Raw genomic sequence first — 12,755 nt, forward strand, 5'->3', positions numbered from 1 at the left:
ATTTTTATGTAAAATAATAATTAATGTATTTATAATAAATAGAATTTATTTTTAATTATTATTAATATTTACCTTTTCATCTCTTATTACTTTCTAATATTATTATATTTATTATCATATGAGTTTTGATCTCCTACTACTTTTATATTATTAATTTAGAATAAAAATTTTATTATATTTTTATTATTAAAAAATTTTATTGTATTTTTATTTTAATAATAAATAAAATATTAAAAATATATTTATAAAAATTAAATAAACATTCTATAAAAAAATATTTAAACTATAAAAAAAATCACTTTTATCGTATAACAATAATTATATAACAAAATACCATATGAAAAGTTTTTACTATACCGTTGTTTATTTATTTGATAATTTTATAAAATTATAATAAATATAATTTAATTATAAATCTCTATATAATGTAAATAATTACATAGAATAAATATATAATAAACTAAAGTTATTATAAAAAAATATTAATTATAATAAAAATATAAAAAAATTAAAAAAATTAATATAACTAATAGTATAAAATATTATCAAATTAAAATTTTATTTAATTCAAATAAAGTTAATAAATATAAATAATTAAAATATAATAAAAAGTAAAATTGTAATTTTACTCCTCTGAATCAATGGTTATAAATATTAAACCATCAAGTTTTTAAATTTAAATTATGATTATAATCATTTTATTTTCTTGATTTTTCACAAAAATGTAATCTTGATTATGCATTCTATATAAAATTCATTAGCACAATCTATTTTTTCATATAACTCTCTCTCCTCTATTTTTAAATTGCTTGTATTTTAAAATTTTTCTTTCTCATTATTTTTTTAGCATCTATCATGCATGGTTGTATAAATCTCAACAGACAACTCAACCCTCTTAACTATATTAAATTTAGACGATGAGTTATTTAAATATTTTTGAGAAATTATAATTATTATAAAGTAGTGTTCGCCTGACATATTGATATATAAGTTTTACCACTTAAAAAATTGATATTCTCAAAGAGTATTGTAATAAAACAGATAATTCTCTTCTTCCGTTGCCACCATTGCAATCCAATACCTTGAATCTTAACAAATTTTATTTTCTTAAGAATAAAATTTTTTTAATAAAATTTATTATTGGATATTAATAATATATGATAATAAGTATTAAAATTTTTAATAGATGCAGTGAATTTATAAAAAAAAATTATTTTATAAAATAATATTATACAATAATAATATAAAAAATTTTAATATTCATATAGCGTGCAGGCAAATGACTACTTAAAAATAAAATTCTCCAGTTCAATTTTTAAAGTAACAGTAAAAAATTCATGTTAATAAAATTTTATAAATTAAATTAAATGATCCACCTTAGAATTTTTTTTAAAAGAAAAAAAATAATTTAACCTATTATCCATATAAATACTATTTAATTTTATATATATTTAAAATTTAAAAAATAAATAATCTGAATCATAACCTATTAAATTCATTTTTCCAAGATTTATTTTTTTAATATAAATTATCTATAAAAGCTATCAAAATATTTAATCAATGCTCGTAAAACTCCTTTTTTTAATTTAAAATTTATTTTCATAAATATAAATACTCTAATATATAATTTTAACCAAATACACAAAAATACCATTTTTTAATAAAATAAATTAAAAAATAAGTAAAGTTATTACCTTATAAATAGTTTGAAAAGAAAAGATATTAACATACTTGAAGTTAAAATCTTGAAAATTAAAAGTAAATTTTTTAGATTAAAAAAAAAAATAGAAAGTGATATGGTTGAAATGAAATTGTACTGCGATTGATCCATTTGTAAGAAAGATAATGTGAGGTAATTAGCGCTTACGGCAGTCACTCCAATACTCAAATCAATAAACTGGAGAAAATGGTGAGTAATAAATTACTTAGAATTCAAGAATAGTTGTGTAAGAGTGCGTACATTGATTTTTGTGTTCATAAGCTTTTATACTATAAGAAAGTAGAGTTGGTTATCAAATTTTCTGTGAATAAAAGATCCTGCAATTATAGATGTAATGGAAATCTATTGGATTGTATCTGCTAACGGTAACTTTCTGTAAAATCTCGTCCTGCTAAGAAGAGGGTGAGTCTTGATGAAGAACCGGGTGCAACGGTGTTCAGGTCTTCCTTTCAACGAGTGGGACCGTGTATCAGTTTATTAAACTCTTGCCACGTGGCCCTGTCTTATAATGACAGCTCATAACTAGCTTTAGGCGATTGTTATGTCACATTAGAAGTCCCCTACTAGTCTTTGATTCTTTAGATTTAATATTACAGTTTGTTCATGATCATAGGTATGTGGTGCGTCTGGATTGGCTCTTCATGCTTGCGTTTTGCCTGTTCCTTGTCATGAATGATGATAAACTTATTTCACAAGGCGCATTCAAAACTTATCATCAAAATCGTAATATAAAAACTCTTCTTCTTCTTTGGCTCTCACTTTTGCTCACAATTAATCTCCATACTTTAGAAAAATCTCATCCACTCTACTTCTCACTCCCACATTTCTTTACTCAAAATAATTCATATTCGCTTTTTCTTCCATAAAAATGACTAGGAATACTTTTTTTTTCTTCTTCTTCTTTTGCTGAAAGTTCAATATTAAGCTCCTCCTCTGATAGCTCCATTTGTGCTCCTGCTCCCATCGTTCTGTTGAGGGCGGCCTATGAAAGTGAAAGCATCTTGGTAAATGACATCCCTTCCATACTGACTGAGAAGGATGTAGACCACCTTCATGATCAATATTAAATCTCTTGAGAGATCTTCCATATTTCTGCTCCATCTTCGAGTGTTCATGTAGACGACCAAATCCCAGTGGAGGATACTATTATGGTCTATGAAGAACAGTTTAAGGCGGATCTTCGATTTTTCATGAATCCATGTTTTACTAAAGTCCTCTGATTCCACAAGTTTCAGTTTTCCAACTGTACCTCAACAGTTGAAGGATTTTGGTAGCATTATGATCTGTCTTCTTTAACAACAATATTGAGCCGAGTGTAGTACTCTTCTCTCAATTGTACCAACTATATATGTGAAAAAATGAAAAATTTTGGTTCTTTAGTGGGAGGAAATGCCAAACACTATTCAACTGGATACCCTCGTCCTTAAAGCGTTAGAAGGACAAGTTTTTCATTCTCCGCAACAGGATGTGTGGGGGATTGTGGCCCTCTTCGTACAAGCTAAAATGTATATGTGGAGTTGAGAAATGATGGGGTTCAACCACAGAGGAGCAAGGAAGAGGCTTAGGACTTCCTCTAGATGATGGCCACATCCTAGAAGATAGATATCACTATGGCAGTGAGGAACGCCATTTTATCCTGACAGAGCCATCTTTAGGCAAACCAGGCTCAGGCTCCTCACTCGCCCATCCTTCCAAACCTTTGAGAAAGCACACCCTATGCTAGTGAGTAGGATTTTTTTTTTCTTTCTAACTATTTTTTATTTTCAAATTGCCTTACTCATCTTTTTTTCTTGTGCAGATATGGCCAGATAAAACAAAAAAGTTTGCTGAGATCGCACGTGCCGCTTGTAAGGGTAAAGCAACTACTGAAATGACCGATCCTCCTTCCAAGAGAGCACGCTGCGCAGAAGAGATCATGATGCTTCCTCCTCCTCCACCCCCTCTTGCAACTGAAGAATCAGCTCCTACTCAGCCCGATTCTTCTACAAAGGGCACTTCTGCAGTAGTCCCTATCACTGTCGATCCAACACCTAAGAATGTTGGGGTCGAATGCTCATGGCCTCGGAGCATCCAACACCTGGTGCTGGCGTTGACCCGGATGACCTCTCTTCTTGACGAACCCCACCTGTTAGTCCTCATAGCCAAGAATGCTTTGAGGCCCAGGGATCGTCATAGCTCGAAGAGGTTGTCTGTCTCAGGTTGAAGAGGCCCAGGCTGCCACCCCTAGAGTGGCTGAATTGGAAGCCGAGCTTGAAAAAATAGTGGCCTAGGGCGGAGAGATGTTCGTACAAGGGCTAGACTCTATCAAGAAAGAACTCACCAAGTGTTTTCTTACAGAGGACTTCTCATGGATTGACAACATCTTTCCAAACGAGGAGGATGAGGAGGAGGATGGGCAAGATGAGGAAAGGACGATTGAGGACAACCCTGTTGACTCTCGGCTTCTGCTATAATAGCCATAGATGAATCTGTAATAGAAGTTCGGGAGGAGAAAACTGATACCGATCCTTCTGTCTTGTAATTTTTTTTTTTATTTTTAATGAGAAAACTTTCCTTTTATATTCTTTGACTTTATTTTTGCTAAGTGTTCATATGCTCGGTACTCGACCATAATCCTCATCCAACCATCATCAAATAAGACTTAAATAATTTCTAAAAAATTATCAAGTAGGGTTAACACCAAACTAAATATTTAGTAGTCTCTACCTTTTTCCATAAAATGACTTAAACAAACTTATTAACAGGATTTAACACCCGGTCATCGGCCTATTGGATTCCCGCTTCATTGCTATGAAATAAATAACTTGAAAAAATTACTTATAAAAAATGGGTACTAACATCCGGTCATTAGCCTGGCGAATACTCGCCTTGTAGTCTGAGCATAAAATGCCTTAGAAATTTGTATAAAAATAGAACTAATACCCGGTTATGAGTTTGGTGGATATCCGACTTATGGCTATGAAATAAATAACTTGGAAAAATTATTTATAAAAAATGGGCACTAACACCAAGTCATTAGCCTGGCAGATACCTGCATTGTGGCCTGGACATAAAATGCCTTAAAAATTTTTATTAATTGGGACTGACATTTGGTTGTGAGCCTGGCGAATACCTGCTTTGTGGCCTTGGCATAAAATGCCTTTGAACTATTTGATTAATCTCGACAATCACCCATTCATGAGTCTGGCAAATACTCGCTTTGTGGCCTTGGCATAAAATGCCTTTGATCAGTTTTATTAGTTGGACTAACACCCGGTTAAGCGCCTGGCAGTTACTCGCTTTGTGACTCGCTTGGCGAATACCCACCTCGTGGCTTTTATGCCTTGAACAATCTTATTAGTGGGACTAAAACTCAGTTAAGTGCCTGGAGGTTATCCGCCTTGTGGCTCACCTAGAGGATACCCACTTAGTGGTGATTTTTCTTATTCCAATGCTTTCATCAATCCATCATTTCTAATAATTTTGATTTTAAACAACAAAATACTTGAAAAAATACATTACGATTTTATTAGTAACATCTCTATGAATTACTGTAATACCCGGCTAGACTCCGGTATCGGAATTCCTACCGTCCGGTGGAATCTCGGATGTCGGAAGCCTCTAGTAGGGTAGAAACATGTTTTCATAAAATGTTTTAATGTTTTTCATGATTTTAAGTAAAGAGGAAATGAGTTTTTGCATGAAAACAACCTTGGAGGAAAACTCAGGTTCGGCCGCTGAAACTCAAAGTTCGGCCGCCGAACATGCATGCATTTCGGGTGTGCCTTAGGCCCCCGAAGGCATAAGTGAGGGAAGTCCAGGTTCGGCCGCCGAACCTCAAGTTCGGCCGCCGAACATGGCATGCATGCGGAGGCACGTTCGGCCCCCGAACGTGGCTTGGACAGCCACTATAAAAGGTCCCTTAGCCGCAAACGGGCAAGTTTTTTCCCCATTTTCGGCCAAGGTGAGCTCTCCGCCGTCCCTCACCGATCTTTGATGTTTTTCCTCTAGATCTTTCGAGTTTTTCATTTGTTTTAACTTTGTTTTGAAGATTTGAACTTTTGAGCAAAGTTTTGGAGCTTGGAGGTTCAAGAACCCAATCTCTCCCACCTCCGAGTTTTAGGTCGTCTCTCTCTCGATCTTCAAGAGGTAAGAGCCGATCTTAAGCTCATTGTATGTTTTAAGTAAGTTTTATGAAGTTCATGGGGTAGAAAATGCATGAGTAAGCTTATGTTGAGTTTATGAGTTTTTGATGAGTTTTTGAGCAATGTGGCTTGTAATGTGCGTTTGATGTGTTGTAGTTGGGGTTTAAGGTAGTTTGAGACCCCTAGGAGCTTGTATGCATGTTTTGGTTGAGCTAAATGCATGATGGTTTGAGTTTGGAGGCATTTGTGCATGTTTGAACCAACTTTCTGCCCTTTGGGAGAAACGAGGTTCGGCAGCCGAAGGGACTTTCGGCCGCCGAACCCTCTTGTGGAGGAAGCCTTTGGCTGCCGAAGATTTCCCCCGAAAGGAGACTTTCGTCTCTGTCTGGGAGTTTCGGCCGCCGAAAGTGCCGCCGAACATGCATGAGTTTTGTCTCTGTCTGGGAGTTTCGGCCGCCGAAGGTGCCGCCGAACCTGCCTGACTTTCGACTCTGGAGGGACTTTCGGCCGCCGAACCTGCCGCCGAAAGTGCCCTGTCCAGGCCTCCTTTGCATGTTCTTCTATGGTTGTTTCATGATGTTTTAGGGGGTTTTTGGGGGATGTTTTTAGAGTTATGTTCTAGTTATTTGGTCCTTCATTTGAGTCCACCTGTGTAGGTTCGGACCCGAGGAATCGAGGACCCCAGCAGTGAGTCAGTTGCTTCAGTCAGTGTCAGAGCTAGCCAGAGGTGAGTGGAATAACTCTTATGCTCTTAAGTAAATAAATCAGTTTTGAGCATGTTCATGCATCACGGATGCCATGTGATATTTTAGGTTGTTTGCATTAGAAATCACGAATATGTTGCATTGCATAATATGTTGTTGATGTGGATGAATGTTGAATGATCCATTAGCCCTCATATGTTATGACATGATGATATGGTATGGAAGTCCAGGTGTGGCCTGCACTACGCCCCTGGCACTATGTAAGAGAAAGACCGGACGTGGCCTGCACTACGCCCCCGGCACCATGGATTATGTATGTTATGTTATGTATAAGAGAAAGACCAGGTGTGGCCTGCACTACGCCCCTGGCATGATTGGAATATGTAGAGGGCTAAATGGTGACAAGTTCATCCTTGATATGATTAGTTGTGATGTGATGCATTCCATGATAGCATGTGTTTTAAATGCATTATGATTCTGCTCACTGGGCTCTAGTAGCTCACCCCTCTCCCAAATTCCCTAGGTTTGCAGGTACGGGTTAGACAGAGAAGTCAAGAAGAGTAATGAAGTCTTATGCATGTAATAGTTAGAATGTGGACATGACAGATTGTATAATGATGTATGGATATGTAATGTAACGATATTAAGGTTAGAAGTGTGCTTGACCATAGTATATTGTAATCCCTTTTTAATACATGATCTTAATGTTTATTGATGTCTATGTTTAGCCAACTCAACACTTGTTATGCCACCCATTGGGGGCATTGATGAGATCCCACAGAGGGGTCAAGTTTATGATTATGGCTATGTTCAGTGTATGCACAGGTTGAGTTTGATGTATGATAGAATGTATGAAAGAAAAGTTTTAAATTTTTATGTATGACTGTTGATCATGTATGGGATTAAACAGGTTTACAGGTTACATGTCAGGCTTGCTATGGGTCCCGGCGGCCTTAAGACGATCTGGATCCTAGTGTCGGTAGCGGTCCGATTTTTGGGTCGTTACAGAATGGTATCAGAGCCCTAGGTTCATATGGTCGGACCTAGAGTGTCGGGCTCATAGATGTTATAGAAGGTCAAGCACAATAGGAAGATCATGTCCACTAGGATAGGATGTGGAGTCCTGTCTTGCATGATGATATGAAATGCCATGATTAGATGCATGTGCATTAATGATATGCTATGATGTGTGATGCGGGTTCATGTGTGCCCACATGAACCATATGATGCTAATGTTTATATGATGTGTACTATTTTTCAGAAAACAGGATGAGAGGAACTCGTCGATCAGCAAGATTGACTGGAGTACCACCTGAGGATGAGGGCACGAGCGCCCGTCCTCCAGCATTGCCTAAGGCAATGTCTAGTAGGTCTAACAGAGAAAGAGCAGTAAGAGACCCTAGAAGGTCTTACGACCTGGGTAGAAGCAGATCAGTCAGAGGAACAGTTCAGGGAGGAGCGTCAGAGGACTTGGGGGATGATATGGATGTAGAGCAGAGGAGGGATGGCAGTTTGGGAGTTAGCATGTCAGAAGAGGGAATGGGAGAATCCCAAGGAGGCACTCAGGCCTTGGGATTTGTTCAGCCACCTTACTACCCACCCTTCTCACAAAACCCTGGGTATTCGATGGAAGGCACATTGGACTACCACAGCTTTAGCCCTTATCCCACACAGATGCCATACCCACCCTATTATCCACCATATTCGCAATACCCAATGTATCCACCCCCACCTTACTATCCAAATCCAGCAAACCCTACCCCAGGGGATGCTGCACCTCCTCCTCCTCCAGCTGAACCAGCAGCCCCAGTTACTCAACCTTCTAGACCTAGCTCAGCCAGTGGGAGTAAGGTCAAGATGACCGACTACATGAAGTTGGGTGCTCCCCAGTATGAAAAAGGGGATGACCCGTTTGTGTATCTTGAGAGGGTCAAGGTGATCACAGATGAGATTGGGGCTGATGATAGTAGAGCCATTCAGCCATTCAGATGGCTGGGTTCACACTTAAGTGCAAGAAGGCACGAGAGTGGTTCAAGAATTATGTGAACCCGAAAGTGGATAGCATGTCTTGGGAGGAGTTTGCAAACGAGTTTGCAGGATGGGCTTTCCCAGATAGTTCAAGGGAGCTGAAGATGTTAGAGTTTGAGCAGTTGAGGCAGATTGATGAGATGGGTGTAGAGGAGTTCACAGACAGATTCTTGGAGCTGTTTCCATTTGCAGGGCAAAACCTTGACTCAGACCAGAAAAGGTCAAGGAGGTATATCATGAAACTCCACTCCAGATATTCCTCCTTGATCCAGTCAGCAGATAGGGAGAGCTTCCATGCCATAGTGGATATGGCCCGGAAAATGGAGGCCAGTGCCATCGTTCAGGGGACAGTTAAACAGTCAGTGGCACAGCCTTCTGGTTCTAAGACCCCAGGCTCTTCTTCAATGAGTGCAGCAGCTTCAGGTAGCAAGAAGTGGGACAGAGGTCCCAGGAAGTCTAAGAAGAACAAGTTCTGGAACAAGGTTAAGTCCAGTCTGGGACTAGGGAGTGGCTCAAGCTCTGGTGCGGATAATGCAGTTTGTGCAAGGTGTGGTAAGCCACACAAGGGAGTATGTCGGTTCGGGACGACAGCCTGTTTCAGATGTGGTCAGGAGGGGCATATGGCTCGAGAATGTCCAAGAGCAGTCCCGATGGCTCAGTCCCAGCAGACAGCTTCAGGTAGTGTAGCGCAGCCAGCAGCTCCAGCCATGACTCAGGCCAGTGGCAGAGGCAGAGGGAGAGGGGCAGCCTCTTCTTCAGTGGGTTTCAGAGGTGAAGGTCCATCAGCTCCAGCACGGATCTTCACGATGACTCAGCAGGAGGCAGATGCATCTAACACCGTGGTGGCAGGTAACTTAGTCATTGGTTGTTCAGATGTGTATGCCTTGATGGACCCGGGCGCATCTCACTCTTTTATTGCACCAAGAGCCGTCCAGAGGTTAGGGTTGATGATCTCTGAGTTAGAGTGTCTTCTCTGGGTCAGTGGACCCAAGTGTGATCCATCTATGGCAGAGTCAGTCTGCCAGTGTAGTCCTGTGTTTGTTGAGGGAAGATGCTTGTCTACCGACCTTGTGGTTCTAGACTTGACAGATTTTGACGTCATTCTAGGGATGGACTGGTTATCTACCCATGGTGCTACCTTGGACTGCAGGGACAAGGTAGTCAGGTTCAGAGGTCAGGATGGGTCAGAGGTAGTCTTCAGAGGAGACAGGAGGGGTACACCTAGAGGTCTGATATCAACTCTTCAGGCTCGTAGGTTGCTTAGGAGGGGATGTCAGGGGTATTTGGCTCATGTGAGAGAGCTTAGCAGTCAGGTTAGAGAGCCCGCCTCGGTGCCAGTGGTTAGAGAGTTTCTAGATGTCTTCCCAGACGAGTTGCCAGGTTTACCACCTGCTAGGGAGATAGAGTTCGAGATAGAATTGATGCCTGGAACCCGACCGATCTCTATCCCTCCCTACAGGATGGCTCCAGCGGAGTTGAAGGAATTGAAAGAACAGTTGCAAAAGCTGGTAGACAAGGGCTTCATCCGACCGAGTACCTCACCCTGGGGTGCTCCAGTCTTGTTTGTCAGAAAGAAGGATGGATCCCTTAGACTTTGTATCGACTACAGACAGTTGAACAAAGTCACTACCAAGAACAAGTACCCTTTGCCAAGGATCGACGATCTATTTGACTAGTTAGCCGGAGCAGGTTGTTTCTCCAAAATAGATCTGAGATCTGGGTACCATCAGCTGAGGATCAGAGATGAGGATGTGCCGAAGACAGCTTTCAGGACCAGATATGGGCATTTTGAGTTCCTTGTAATGCCGTTCGGGTTAACCAACGCCCCTGCAGCATTCATGGATCTCATGAACAGAGTATTTAGCCAGTACCTGGATCACTTTGTTATTGTCTTCATAGACGATATCTTAGTGTATTCCAGGAATGCAGAGGAGCATGCCCATCATCTGAGGTTGGTTCTGCAGATCTTGAGGGAACATGGCTTGTATGCCAAGTTCTCCAAGTGTGAGTTCTGGCTGAGGAGCATTTCATTCTTGGGGCATGTAGTGTTAGAGAACGGGATAGAGGTGGACCCCAAGAAGACATAAGCTGTGGCTAACTGGCCTAGACCCACTTCAGTGACGGAGATAAGGAGTTTCTTGGGTTTGGCAGGTTACTACAGGAGGTTCATTCAGGACTTCTCAAAAATAGCAGCTCCTCTGACTAGGTTGACCAGGAAGAATTAGAAGTTTGTGTGGACCGACCAGTGCGAAGAGAGTTTTGAAGAGCTTAAGAAGAGGTTGACTTCAGCACCAGTGTTAGCTCTGCCATCTAGTGATGAAGACTTTACGGTCTTTTATGATGCGTCCCGTGTGGGACTGGGTTGTGTACTAATGCAGAATGAGAGGGTGATTACTTATGCTTCTAGGCAGCTGAAGAAGCATGAGTTGAATTACCCCACACATGACCTAGAGATGGCAGCAGTAATCTTTGCACTCAAGATGTGGAGGCACTACCTCTATGGGGTAAAATGTGAGATCTTCACAGATCATAAAAGCCTGCAGTACATCCTGAGTCAAAGAGATTTGAACTTGAGACAGAGGAGATGGGTGGAGCTGCTGAGTGACTATGATTGCAAGATTCAGTATCATCCGGGTAAGGCGAATGTCGTGGCAGACGCCCTAAGTCGGAAGTCACTAGGCAGTCTATCCCACATCACGGCAGAGTGGAGACCAGTGGTGAAGGAGTTTTACAAGCTCATTGATGAAGGTCTACAGTTGGAGTTGTCTGGTACCGGTGTTTTAGTGGCCCAGATGAGAGTAACACCTGTGTTTCTGGAGCAAGTGGCTCAGAAACAGCATGAGGACCCAGAGTTAGTGAAGATTGCCAGGACTGTTCAGTCAGGCAAAGACAGTGAGTTCAGATTTGACAGCAAAGGGATCCTCCGCTATGGGAGCAGACTATGTGTACCAGATGACATAGGGCTAAAGGGAGACATTATGAGGGAGGCTCATAATGCAAGATACAGCGTTCACCCCGGAGCCACCAAGATGTATCAAGATCTGAAGAAGGTTTATTGGTGGCCAGCTATGAAGAAAGAAGTGGCACAGTTTGTGTCAGCCTGCGAAGTGTGTCAGAGGGTGAAGCTGGAACATCAGAAGCCGGCTGGAATGCTTAACCCGCTACCTATTCCAAAGTGGAAATGGGAAAATATAGCTATGGACTTCGTAGTGGGGTTACCGGCGACGTCCAACAGATTGGACTCCATATGGGTGATTGTGGACAGACTCACCAAATCTGCTCATTTCATCCCTGTCAGGAGTGGCTACTCTGTGGACAAGTTGGCGCAGGTATATGTGGATGAGATCATCAGGCTGCATGGGGTTCCTGTTTCGATAGTGTCGGATAGAGGGCCCCAGTTCACCTCCAGGTTTTGGTCTGCAGAATGCCATGGGTACCAGGTTGGATTTCAGTACTGCCTTCCACCCCCAGACGGACGGACAGTCCGAAAGGACCATCCAGACTATCGAGGATATGCTTAGAATGTGTGTGCTGGACTTTGGCGGTTCTTGGAGGCAGCATCTACCTTTGGTGGAGTTTGCCTACAATAACAGCCATCATGCTAGCATTGGGATGGCTCCATATGAAGCCTTATATGGGAGGAAGTGCAGGTCACCTGTTTGCTAGGAGGAAGTTGGAGAAAAGGCCTTGGCAGGGCCTGAGCTAGTAGAGATCACCAGCAGGGTGATACCCATAATCAGAGAGAAAATCAAGACTGCTGCAAGCAGACAGAAGAGTTATGCAGACGTCCGCAGAAGATAGGTAGAGTTTCACGAGGGGGATCGGGTATTGCTCAAGGTGTCTCCAATGAAAGGAGTGGTTCGCTTTGGGAAGAAGGGTAAACTAGCCCCACGATACATCGGACCCTTTGAAGTCTTGCAGAAGATTGGGAATGTGTCGTACAAGCTAGATTTGCCTGCTTCAATGGCAAGAATCCATCCGGTTTTCCATGTTTCAATGTTGAGGAAATTTGTGTCAGATCCGGGCAAGGTTCTTAGTGAGCCTGATGTGGAGATCCAAGAGGATCTTACCTATGTTGAGCAGCCAGTGCGGATCATAGACACCCAGATCAGAAAGCTGAGAAACAAGGAAATCTCGATGGTGAAAGTCTTATAGAACCACCACAATATGGAAGAATGC

The sequence above is a fragment of the Manihot esculenta genome, chromosome 5 (genome assembly GCF_001659605.2).
Source record: "Manihot esculenta cultivar AM560-2 chromosome 5, M.esculenta_v8, whole genome shotgun sequence".
Taxonomy (NCBI): domain Eukaryota; kingdom Viridiplantae; phylum Streptophyta; class Magnoliopsida; order Malpighiales; family Euphorbiaceae; genus Manihot; species Manihot esculenta.